This window comes from Macrotis lagotis, chromosome 5 (genome assembly GCF_037893015.1).
Source record: "Macrotis lagotis isolate mMagLag1 chromosome 5, bilby.v1.9.chrom.fasta, whole genome shotgun sequence".
NCBI classification, from domain to species: Eukaryota; Metazoa; Chordata; class Mammalia; order Peramelemorphia; family Peramelidae; genus Macrotis; species Macrotis lagotis.
The window spans coordinates 54,776,254-54,789,332 of NC_133662.1; the positions used below are offsets into that span (position 1 = coordinate 54,776,254).

The 13,079-nt window shown below is 33.6% G+C and overlaps 1 protein-coding gene across 3 annotated transcripts in view; it reads left to right on the forward strand.

The window, feature by feature from the left end:
- The window catches only part of ADGRB3 (adhesion G protein-coupled receptor B3), a 909,716-nt gene that overhangs the window by 513,375 nt on the left and 383,262 nt on the right, over positions 1–13,079 (forward strand). The gene's annotated exons all lie outside the window — the stretch shown is intronic.

Consider the following 13,079-nt stretch of genomic DNA (forward strand, 5'->3'; position numbering starts at 1 on the left):
CCCAACCTTATAGATCTATAAGTCCTCTTTTTCCTCCTATTTTCTAGGAGTAGAATCTATATTCCTATGAGTAATGCTGTTCACATCTGGGCTTTGATCTGTGTTCTCATTTACTGTCACTCTTGCTTTACCACAAAATGATTCTTGATTATTTCTATTATAACCTTAATACATTCTGCTTTGCCTTGTTTTCTTCACTGTCTTCAAAACCAAAATCTCTTAACAGGGATGAAGTATGGTTTCCATCTTATGACAGAAAAATCGTGTGCTCAGGGTGGAATGAGATGTATTCTTTGGACATACCCAGTGTAGGAATTTGTTTACTGGTCTATGAATATTTATTGCAAAGGTTTCTTATTCCCCCCTTTTTTTTCTCAGTGAGGAGTGGGAAGGGAGGGAGAGAAAATCTATTTTTGTAAGTAGAAAAAACTTGAGCTAATTTAAAAAATCAACAACAGCATAAAAATGGCATAGTGGAAAAGAACACTGGACTAAGTGGTAGGAAGTTTAGGGATCCTATCCTAGTTTTGCTCCTAATTCACTACATGAGCTTTGAGAAACTATTTAAATTCTCAGGGATTCAATTTCCTTTTCTGGAAGATGAGGAATTTGGATAACATAGATTCTATTTCCTTTTTTATTTTTTTTTTAGGTTTTTGCAAGGCCAATGGGGTTAAGTGGCTTGCCCAAGGCCACACAGCTAGGTAATTATTAAGTCTCTGAACTCGGATTTGAACCCAGGTACTCCTGATTCCAGGGCTGGTGCTTTATCCACTACGCCACCTAACTGCCCCCTTCCTTTTGTTTTTAATCTAAAATTCTAAGAATATATATCCTTCAAAATCTTTTCTAGTTATCGTGAGTTCTATCTCTGTGCCTTTTCTATCTTCAAGCATCTTTTAATTTATTCTAAAAATGTCTATATTAACATACAATTTTCAGAGATGGGGCTTTGGGTGCATTTTGAAAATCTCAATATTAAAATATCTGAGTTAGAAAGTTTTTTTTGGCTAAGCAAAAACTAAGAAATTGGTGCTAATAATATTTTAGGAAGAATAATACTATCATTTTTAATAGAAGTGCTGCAAACTGGATAGAGTATCAGTCAGACAAATATAAGTTCAAGTTAAACTGTTGACAAATACTAGCTTTGTAACTAAGAAAAAATCTCAATACCTACAGAAAATTCTAAGATCTTAAGTTATAAACAAGTTGTTGATCTTTGCAAGTGAAGGGAATTTTCACAATCAAGAGTTCCATACTTGACTGAAATCATAGATCTAGACTTCACCTTCCCTCCCTTCCAAAAAAAAAGCCAGAATTTTTTAAATTTTCGCTATTATGTCCTGGAACTGAAATTATGTTCTTTTTTTAGTATCATTGATGAGATAAAGTATAAAAGCACTTTGAAAATCATAAAATGTTGGACACTGCTGCTGATACTACTACTGCTAGTGGTTTTCCTAACCCAGGGGCACTTAAGTGGAACCAGACCTTGAGTCAGGAATAACAAAGTTCAAATTTGGCCTCAGACACTTACTAGATATATGACTCTGGACATTTTGTTTACCTCGGTTCCTCATAAAATGAACTGAAAAAGGAAATGACAAACTACTCAGTATCCTTGCCAAAAATACCCAAATGAACTCACAAAGAGTCAGAAAAGGCTGAACAAAAACATACTTAGTGTTTTGTCAGTAGATTAAATTTTGTATTTGTCTTTTGTTTCCCTTGAAATAGATATTGAATAACATTGACAAGTTTGAAGAACTTACTCTGTATAAAGATTTTACAATCTTTACAATTTTATGATTTTTAATAGTCTATCTTTTCCTATCTCTTCTCAAAGAGCAGGCTGGATTTGGAGTCCAAGGTTCTAAGTCCAAATCCTTGTCCTACTGCTTATGAATCATATACAAGTCACATAATTTTTTCTCAGCTTCTATATCTAGAAATTGAAAGGACTAAATTAGATAAGGTCTGAGATCCTTTCTAAGTCTAAATCTATAAGTTTATGATTCATCTCCAAGAAATTAATTTTACTCATGATAAGTTATATTTGACTATTAAGTATATTCCTGTTTCCCCTTGGAAGAGTCCATGTGTTGATATACATTAATAAATATCTACTATATGGCAGGCACTGTGCTAAGTGTTAGGGTTATAAAGGAAGGGAAAATGAAACAAAATATAGCAGTCCCTGCTTCAAGGAATTACAACCTAATGGTTAAGAGAACATGCCAATAACTGTGCACAAACAAGTCATATCCAGCATAAAATAGGGACAATTAATAAAGGTAAGGCCCAAAGAAGAAGTTCATGCTCATTAACTTCCATAGGTGTGAATATGCAGAAAACATCTCTTGGTTCTTAATTACAGTATTTTAGCTCCAAACATGAAGAGTATAATTTTTAAATATCCACTGAATTATACAATAATCATATATGTAATATAATTTAAAATAGGCAAATAGCTAACATTTCCTTGCTTATTGGGCAAGATTGTTTAATCATTTTTTGGTTCAATATCTGGTGGTACCAGAGCCCACCTCAAAACAAAAGGGCAAGTTTTAACTATCCACTATACTCTTCAACCCACCTACATTTACAGAATTGGTCCATTGCTTTCTTCTTTTCTGACCCCCCAATCCTGTTGAATAAAAATTCCTTATCCTAATTTTAAGAATGTCTCTGAAAGTTCCAATCTGGGGAAGAATGTGAATGAAATGTAAGCATCCTTTTCTAGAAGTCACCTACAAAAAAGAATTTAATCTTGATAATTTGTTTTCCCCTACAAAGTGTGTTAATAGTTAATAGCTGAATTCACACAAAATATATTTTGAGTACTCACTTTGTTGGGAGATTGAATCTTTTCTAACTTTGCTTCATATAGTTTATATATATATATATATATATATTTTAGGATATATATATTACTTATATTCATATATATATTTTCTATCTTCATTATATAAAGAATGAATATTCTATACATAATTTGTACATACATATATAGGTTTGTGTATGTGTGTATACATATATATATATATATATATATATATTTGTTTGAAATAAAGTTATAATGGTACCAACAGGAAAGATTTTTGTATGTATGGGTTTTTTTTGGAAGGGAGTTGGGTTTTGTTTTATTTTTAAGTCTGCTTGGCCCAGTCTTTGTCACACAGGGAAATTTTCATGGAGAGATACAATAATCTAATTTAACATTATAAAATACTATGTAAAGGTGGTTTCTCTAGAACATTTTATCAATAATTCATAGTAGAAATAGAATCATGAGCTATTTAGGCACAAAAGTCAGGGTATTTACAAAAGACAAGGCATTTACAAGTATACTTTTTTTAAAAAATCACACTCTTTTGTGAAATGTAAAGAGAAATTGCTGTAAGCTGTTTAAAAGTATTTCATTCTTCCAGTGTTCAATGAGTAAGCAAATTAAAGAAAAGATTCAAAGAAATCAAAATAAGTAAAGAGACTAAAACATATAAATAAAATTCCCCTTTATGAAACAGGGCATAATCAAAAATGTGAAAAAAATATTTGGGCAATTTAACCTTGACCAGAATATGATGTTTAGTTAGGAACTGTTATTATTATTACCAGCATTGTGGATGACTGGGGATGAAGAGAAGGAGAGAAGGAAACCTGTCTATAGAAAATGTAGCCGGGAAGGGCCTTAACAATCCAAAATGCCTCTCTAGGTCCCAAGGAACCTCTGAATGCTAGGGCATCTAGATATAGAAATTAATTGATTCCCTGTAAAAAAGAAAAAAGCTTGATGAGTTGTAAATAACATAGAGCTTTCCATTTTCTGACACCAATGGGTTGTTCCATAAACTCCCAGATTATTTAAATTCCTGCTAATCATAATGTATCACTAAAAAGTGACATCCTGAAACAGTCTTTTCAATGACATGTAATTACTCATCTCCTGCTTACCTAGTTTGCCTAAACTCCAGTGACAGGAAATCAGATTATTTTGCCTCTTCTTTTGTTTTTTGGTTACTTTCAACTGGGGGAACCTGAATATTCCCGTTCCTAGTAGTTGATAGTTCCTAGTAGTGCTCCTAGCATTTCTCCAAGGGCTAAAAATGTTTTCTGAGGAAGGTGATGTTGAAAAACTGCCCAACAGCCTATTTTTCTCTCTGCTACTTATCCCTCTGCCCTATTGCTCTGGCCCTGTGCAAAAGAGTGATTAAGAGTTACTTCTAGGGCAGCTAGGTGGCACAGTGGCTAGAGTACCGGCCGTGGAGTCAGGAGGACCTGAGTTCAAAAATGAACTCAGACACTTAAAAATTACTGTGCCTGTGTGACCTTGGGCAAGCCACTTAACCCCAACGCCTTGCCAAAAAAAAAAAGTTATCCCTTCAATGTAAAGATGACTTATCAGTGTCATAAAAGGCCTAGTATAGAGTAGTAAGGCATATGCTGGATTTACCTCTGACACTTTCTCCTTGACCATAGGCAAGCCATTGAATAATTCCCGGCATTTATACAGCATTTTAAGGTTTACTTTATGAATATTATCTCCTTTGATCCTCAAAACAACACTGGGAGTTAGGTGCTTTTATTATTCCCATTTTACAGATGAGAAAACTAGGACTTGTCAAGAGTCTCACAGCTAATATTTAGATTTAGAAAATAAAATTTTGATCTTCCTAACTCTTAGTTCATCATTCTCTTCACTGTATTATGCAGTTAATTTTCTGAGCACCCCTCTCTTTATCTGTAAAATGAGGATAACAGTACCTTAATTTACAAACCTCAGAACTTTTTTGTTAGAATAAAGGAAAATGATATAAAATATATGGCAAAAAAGTAATACATAAATATGTTATAATTATTATTGCTATTGCTGCTGTTGTTATAAGCACAAGAAATAAAACACTGGATGTGGAGTCAAGATGACCCCAGTTCAAATCTGATTTCAGATACTTATAGTCTGAGACAACTTGAAAAATTTACTTAATCTATATATACTTTAGTTTTCTCATTTATAAAATGGAGACAATGATAACATATAACTCCTAGAGTTGAGAGGATTGAGATAATATTTGTAAAGCTCTTTGCAAACCACAAAACACTATGTAAAATGTTATTAATGTTGTCATCATTGTTGTTGCTGTTTTTTTGCCACACTTTTGATAAAAAGGTGGTGGAAAAGGCATCCTGATAGCACTTTTCCTACCACTAGCAATTTCCAAATAAAACAAAGTAAGCATTTTCTTTGCCAAAAGCAGGGCAGCTAATAAATTTTGGCTTGCTTTAATGGTAATTTTGTCCTTCAAAAGGCTGAGAAATTAATGAGGAAAGACTGTTATTCTGGATTCAGAATTCACACCAAGAAAAATACAGAAATGCAGGAAACCTTGCGGGAAAGTGTCAGTACTCTATCAGAAATTGTGATGGAGCAAAAGAAATCTGGGAGTAGATTGAAATACATCTCCAGATAGGATAGACAGAAGATTTTAACTGATCCATTTGAAGAGAATAATCAGGATTCTTACTACATGGAGAACCTTGGATAAAACACTCTATCTGGACCTCAGTTTCCTCCATTGTAAAATGAGAGAGCCTTATTAATTACTTCTAAATCTATGAACCTCTAGTCTTATATAGTCTTTTGCATTCCATTTAGCATACAGATGATATAATTGAGACAAAAGACAAAAGTTGGCCTTCAATGTACTCATTTGGGATTAACCACTTGGGTCTATTCCTATAAGGCTCTTTATAGGTACAAGTCACTGGTCTTGTTTTCTTTAACTGAAGCTCCATTTTTTTTCTTTTATGTCATATTGCTTGATTTGTAATAACAGTAACAAGCATTTTATGTAGTGATTAAGATTTACAAGGGTGTTTTTATAAAATAACTATAGTTAACATTTATATGTTGCTTTTAGGTTTACAAAGTTCAACAGCAATAAAAATTATAATAGATGACATTTATATAGTACTTTAAATTTTGCAAAGTACTTTTAATATATTATCTCATTTGATTCTGACAATGATCTTATGAACTAGGTACTATTATCATTTTAGAGATAAGGAAACTAAGTCTGGGAGATGTTAAGACACTTATTCTGGGCTTCATAGGTAGTAAGCTTTTAAGACAGAACTTGAACTGAGGTTTTTCTGACTCAAAGTCCAGCACTATTTAGAATTTCTGTATTACCTAGCTAAAACTAATACCTTCAGAACTGCTGAATCCAATGCACCTTCTTCTGAGTATGTTTATTTGCTGTAAAAGTATAATAGCAATGCAGACAGATGGTATAGGGGATAAAGTATCAGCCCTAGAGTCAGGAAGATTCCTTTTCCTGAGTTCAAATCTAACCTCAGATGATTGCTGTGTGATGAGCAAATCACTTAAACCCATATGCCTCTCTAGGAAATGAGTTTGAGAAGGAAATGGGAAATCACTCTACTATCTTCCTAGAAAAAAAACCAAATGGGTCACAAAGAGTTCAGCATGACTGAAATAATCAAAGAACAATATCACCAAATGAAATATAATGCATTTTTAAGCATTAGGAGCATCAATTTAAAGAAAGGGTTTTATTCTTTGTTTCTAGTTTTTGAGGAGGCAGAATTTCTAATAAGGTCTCATAGTCTTTGACTCTATTTGGTTTTAACTACTTATGTTTGAATTTCCCTTTATTTTTAAACCAGTCTTATGATTTGATTTTTTGTACAACAGGATCCTTAACTTTTTTTGATGACATGACTCTTGTTGGCAATCTGGTGAAGCTTATCCTTTCCCAAAATTATATTTTTAAATGTATAAAGTAATATCCCCAGAATTATAAGAGAGTCAGGTTTTATTGAATGATATGTAGTAATCAAAATTTTTAAAAAGTTTTATAGGCTCTAAGTTAAAGATCTGTGTGATAAAGACTCCCTGATGAGTATGTAAAGTAATTCCCCTCTTCCAAAGCGAATCAGCATCTGTTCTGCAACTTTTAATCCTAGAGAGTTACTGGGGGAAACATGTAGATTCACTGACTTGCATAGATTCAAGAATTAATAGCTACTAGGCAGAATTTACATAGATTTTTATTTGCTAGGTACATTATAAATATCCCCAATAACAGAGGTTAAATAAATTGCCCAGGGGCAGCTAGGTGGTGTAGTGGATAAAGCACCTGCCCTGGAGTCAGGAATACCTGGGTTCAAATCCAAGCTCAGAGACTTAATAATTACCTAGCTGTGTGGCCTTGGGCAAGCTACTTAACCCCTTTTGCCTTGCAAAAAACAAACAAATAAATAAATAAATAAATCACCCAAAGTGATAACAACTTGTAAATACTGAAGTTTATTTTGAACTCAGGTCTAAGTTCAGGTCTAATGCTCTATGTGTAATACCTTTTCTTAACACAGGTCTTCTCTCTCTAGACTTCATAAATTACATCACACTGCCTACTTTTTTTTCCAGAAAGTCTTTGCATGTGAGCCATTTATTTAGTGTCACACAATGGATGATGCAATTTAATGTGGATAATTTGCTGGGAGTGAACAGTTCTCTGTAATCTTGATAGATATGGAAATACAATATGTGTCACAGTAGTACATTAATTCCCCTAAACTATTGTGGCAACAGATTTTTATCTAAGATAAACTTTTACAACTAAATAATCAGAAAACTCAATCCCTTTGCTCTGGCAATTTCTATCAAAAGAAAAAGAGAAAGATTGAGTAGAACGAAGAGAACTTGTCTTTGAGGTCACTTGGTAACCAATATAAGTGTAAAAGGATGAGATTTCTTAATTTTAAATATAATTCCTGTTTCTTGGATATTTGGATATGTTCAAAAAGATTAAATATAAAAGCTAAAACCTAAGGAAAGAGAAGGACAATTGACTAAAGTAACAAAATGATAGGCTATTGACTAGAATAACAAATAAAAGTCAGGTACTTTATCTTATTTTTTTAATTTTTGCAAGGCAATGGGATTAAGTGATTCACCTAAGGTCACACAGTTAAGAAACTATTAAGTTTCTGAGGCCAAATTTGAACTCAGGTCCTCCTGACTCTAGGGCCTGTGCTTTATTCACTGTGTCACCTAGGTACCCCAGTTGGGTATTTTATCAACAACTGGGAAACGTCATCAATTCCCTCTGCACTATAATACTAGTGTGATATCAATCCTATATTCAGACCCATTTCATTGACTGTCTATTAATTGACTGTCTATTAACCTCTGTAAATAACTTCTAAGTGCAATTCACAGTTCTGGATGGAATACAAAGCAGCATGATACCCATAATCAAGGAGTTTTATAGGGACTATGTTCAAACCGTATGTTTCTGCCTCAAAAAGAACAAGAAGGAATTGCTTTACATTTACAAGCTATTATGTCAGTGAATACTAGTCAGTAGGCTCAACTATAGGCCAGGTTAATAAAACTGTATAGTTTTATCTCTTTTTTTGTTATTGTTCAGGCAAGGGATTTTCTTGTCTGTATTTCTCTACTTCTGTGACTTTTGCCTCTGTCTCTGATTTTATCTCTATCTTTCTCCTCTTTCTGCCTCAGTGTATTCTTGCCCATCTAAACTCTTTGATCTTTTTTCTTTATATCCTTGTCCCTGTCTACCTCTCTGTGTCTCTGACCATGTGCTCCTCTATTTCTGTCTCTCTGTCTCTGTGTCTTAGCTCTATCTCTACTGTGCATCTTTGGTCCTGTTTCTGTCTCAGTTTCACCAATGGGTCTCTATTTGTTTCTGTGTTTGTGTGTCTCTGTCTCTCTCATAAACACATATGCTCTTACATGGAAGAAAGAAGTACAATCAGAGATATTATGAAAGTTTGAATAAAATTGATGCTTTTTTATGTTGCCAATACAGATCTAATGCGAAAGAACTAACATTTTAAAATTAAAGTTGTGGCTAGTTTTCCCTAAGGTCCATCCATGATGAGTCACCTGCTTTTATTGCAGAAAATTTAGATCTAGTGATGTGATGAAAACATGAAACTATGTATACAGAATAATTATTATTGCTATGAAAATGTGCTTATTTGTTCAGGGACACAGTACCCTTTGAGGCTTTTTCCAAACACTAGGATTTTCTATGAGAAGTTTCAGCACTATTTTTTGTAGAAAAGATGCTATCCCCAAAACTGCAGTGGTTGGTTGCAGCACACCAATTATTGCCATAGTTCAGTGATTTAATATAGAGTGTACAAAGCTCTTTACCCTTATGTTCTACCATCTGTAAAAGCTGTATATTTACTTCCAGATGCATTATAAGGCATCGATTTTAATTCATCAGATCCTCTATCTTTGGAATTCAGTTAACTTAGATGTTTCCTGTTTCCATAAAGACCACTTAAGGACAGTGCAGAGGTTTTTCTATAGATAAGGTGGAAGAAAGTCATCATCTGTTTACACACACACACACACACACACACACACACACACACACACACACACATTTCTCTTTAAGTACTTAATATTAAATGCAGAATCATTGTTTAACCTTTTACCCAAATTTTTTGACTTATCTTTTTGCTATTTTAAAAGAATATTTTATACTTCATAATTAATACCAGCCTACATTAAAATTTTATTGTGATGTCACACTATGGTAGGTATTGCCTCTACAAGTGCAGATCATAGCCCTTCCATGATTTCCCAACCTTTGTGATTTTTGTTCATGTCTTTTTCATAAATCCTCCATAGAGACATTATTCAATACACTGAAGGTCTTCCTCTCTGGCTATTGTGATGACATGCATATACACACAGTACTTAAAATGTTTATATTTTACCCCTCATTCTTGATAACTGATCCATTAATTTTCAACCTTTATAATACTTCTTCTATGCTAGCCATCACTAATGATATATCCTTGGAAGAGGAAAGGCACCTTTATCATTTACAGGGTAGTATTTCTTTTCTTTTTCTTTTCTTTCTTTTTCCTTTTTTTTTGCAAGGCAAATGGGGTTAAGTGGTAGGCCCAAGGCCACACAGCTAGGTAATTATTAAATGTCTGAGGTCGGATTTGAACTCAGGTACTCCTGAGTCCAGGGCCGGTGCTCTATCTACTGCACCACCTAGCCACCCCTACAGGGTAGTATTTCAGTGATCACCAATCCTTAGGACTACACTCACATTTTTTTAAAGGATGAAATATTGGAAACATTATTTTGTGTACAAAACTTTTGGAAATAAAGAAAATTCATAAACTTATTGAATACCTTCTATATGGGAGGACTATGAGCTTAAATATATCTCTATTCAAATGAAAGAACTGCTACTTACTGCTTCTGGGCTTCAGTGTCCTCAGATGTAAAAATTATAGTGGGTTTGTCTATGTGACTTCCAAGACTCTTTGCAGCTCTAAATCTAGGATCCTTTGATCATAGAGTAAGAGTGTGTCTATTTGAGACTTTGACTTTGACACTTCGCTTGCCATGGCCCTTGCAATAGGATCATAAGTAGATAGATAGATAGATAGATAGATAGATAGATAGATAGATAGATAGATAGAGTGAACATTTATTAAGTGCTTAGTAAGTATCAAGTATTGAGGAAACAAATAGAAAATTATCACTAGCCTCAGGAAGTTTAAAGTCTAATGAGATGATAATGAATAAAGGAGAGCTAGAAAGAAAATAGTTGGTATATTACAGAATAGTATAGAGTGACCAGGAAGTGAGATGAAGACATGTACTGGGGCAACTCTTAGCCTTCAGAGCCTCCAATGTTTCCAAGGATAGAGTCCAAGGTATAGCTGCTAATTGTTGATCTGAAGGTGGAAGACTTATCAGAGTGCAGTTAATCTAGTTTACATCTGAGGAAATAGAGGTCCAGGGAGATTAACTTACTGTCCCCCATAATATCTCCTATAAATAATAATTGTTATATTTGCCAAAAAAGTTATCCTTATTCATTTTTGTCTTTTTCCTAAGTCAGAATTTGTACAAAATACGGCAGGTCATAATTTAAGCATCTGTTGATTACTAAATCTAGTCTTCAGCAGTGTTAATGTTCTATCACAAGAGATAAATCCATGTGCTGCTACAAATATTACAGGTCATGGTTTCATGAAGACAGTGTGAAACTGGATTGGTTTCAGGTAAAGCAACAGTTTATTCAGAAGGTATATTCTCCTTTTGGAAGTCCTTTACTTTCCATTGGCCCATGCATACAAAAAAAGATGAATACTTCATACCTCAGGGAACAGTAACTTTTGCCTTGCCTTTTAAATAATGGGGTAAAAATGGTTGACTTTCTTCTACCCTTCACTCCTTGTAGGTAATATATAAAATAGGGAGAAAAAAAGTTCTCTTACAGCCACTAGGGAAATCAAAACTATAGCCATGGGATTACTAGGAAGAATGGATTATTTCCAAATACTGAGTAAAATCTGAGTTTCTGGAAGTGGTATGGTATGGAACTAGCAGAATACTGAAACATCTTTTCTATATCCAGTAGCACTGCAGCAGTTTTACTGTTCTCTGACTTAAGTAATTTTTTTGTTATTTTGATCATGAAATGTCCATCAACAAACATTTAATAAGAGATTACTATGTACTAAATGCTAGAAATACAATTAAAAAGCAAAAACAAGACACTACCCTCAGCGAACTTCTATTCCAACATGTAAGGCTTTAGCCTTACATCCAGGCACAGCAATACATATCAATTATCTCTTAATCTGACAAAGTCAAAATCCTATTTTCCTTAAAGGTCATTTGGACTTTTTTTTATATCCAAAAGTTTTGAGATAGAAGAGACCTTAGACCCCTGCAAGCCATTTGTCTTATTTTGCCAACGAGCAAAGAGGTAAAGCTCTGCCCAAAGTCACAGTGGTAATGAGGAACAAACCTCGTATCCAAAATTCACTTCCTCTGACTCCTTGTATAGTGATCTTGCTATTAACCAAACACTATCACTTTATGCCAAATTACAACTGGGGGGGAGGGGTGGGAATATATCCTATACTATAAACTCCAAGTAATAGAGATACATGACAGAAAACCTGAAAAATCTTTAAGTACAGTTTCACTAATGTTATCTTATAATACATAACCAATTTAATTTGGAACTGAGAGCCAGTTGTCAAGTAATACATTTATAGAGCTAATATTATTAACATCTTAATTTCCCTCTCCTCTTTATTTAAATTACAATTTCTTTTCAAAAGTAATCCATTTCTGTGATGCCTAATGGATTTTATTTTAATTTTTCTGTTGTGTTAGCTTTTATAGCCTTCTACCATTGTCTTTCCATTTAACATCTCTCTGCAAGAAAAATCTTAATGGTGTCCACAGTATGGACCCATGTGGAAATCAAGTGAATTGCATTATCTTAACTGGAAATTGATTAGAAGATACAATGTTCAAGTGATTAGTTGGCCTGAATTCTTTTCCTGACTTGTCAAATAGTTTATAGAGAGTTTTGGATTCGAGAGGAGGAACTGGGTTCAAGTTTGGGGTTTGCCTTTTATTACCTGTGTGATTTAGAGAAAATGCCTTTACTTTTAGGTTCTTCATCTATAAAATGAGAGTTTAGACCAGATAATCTCTAAGATCCCTTCCATCTTTAAATCTATTATCTTCTGATACAATAATTTTGACAAGTCTATCATTTTCTTCAGAGTAACCTGAATTTTCCTTGAAACTAATGGTTGCCATGGCATTTCAGTGTCAGATTTTACAGGAAATGATTAAGACTGGTTTATATAAATCCTTTAACTATGAAAAGAATATGATAAAATGGGTAGACAAAAGTATAGTTACCATTTTATAGGATTCACAAAGTAGCTATGTCTTCAACTTCATTCATTTCATTTTGTGCCTCAGTTTTTTTCATCCATAAATATGATCACAATGAGTATTGCCTTTCTGAAAAGGTTATTGTGAGCAGCTGAACAGAGATAGTCTTTATAAAAGACTATCAGATGTTAATTCACACTCTGTGATGGGTTCACCTAGAGAATTGGATGGCTTGATTTTCCTTTTATTAATATGTTTTATTGATGCCTTTTGTTTTTATATTGTAATCATGGCAAAAATTCCCTCCAGGCTGCACCTTTCCTTGTGACAAAACAAAACA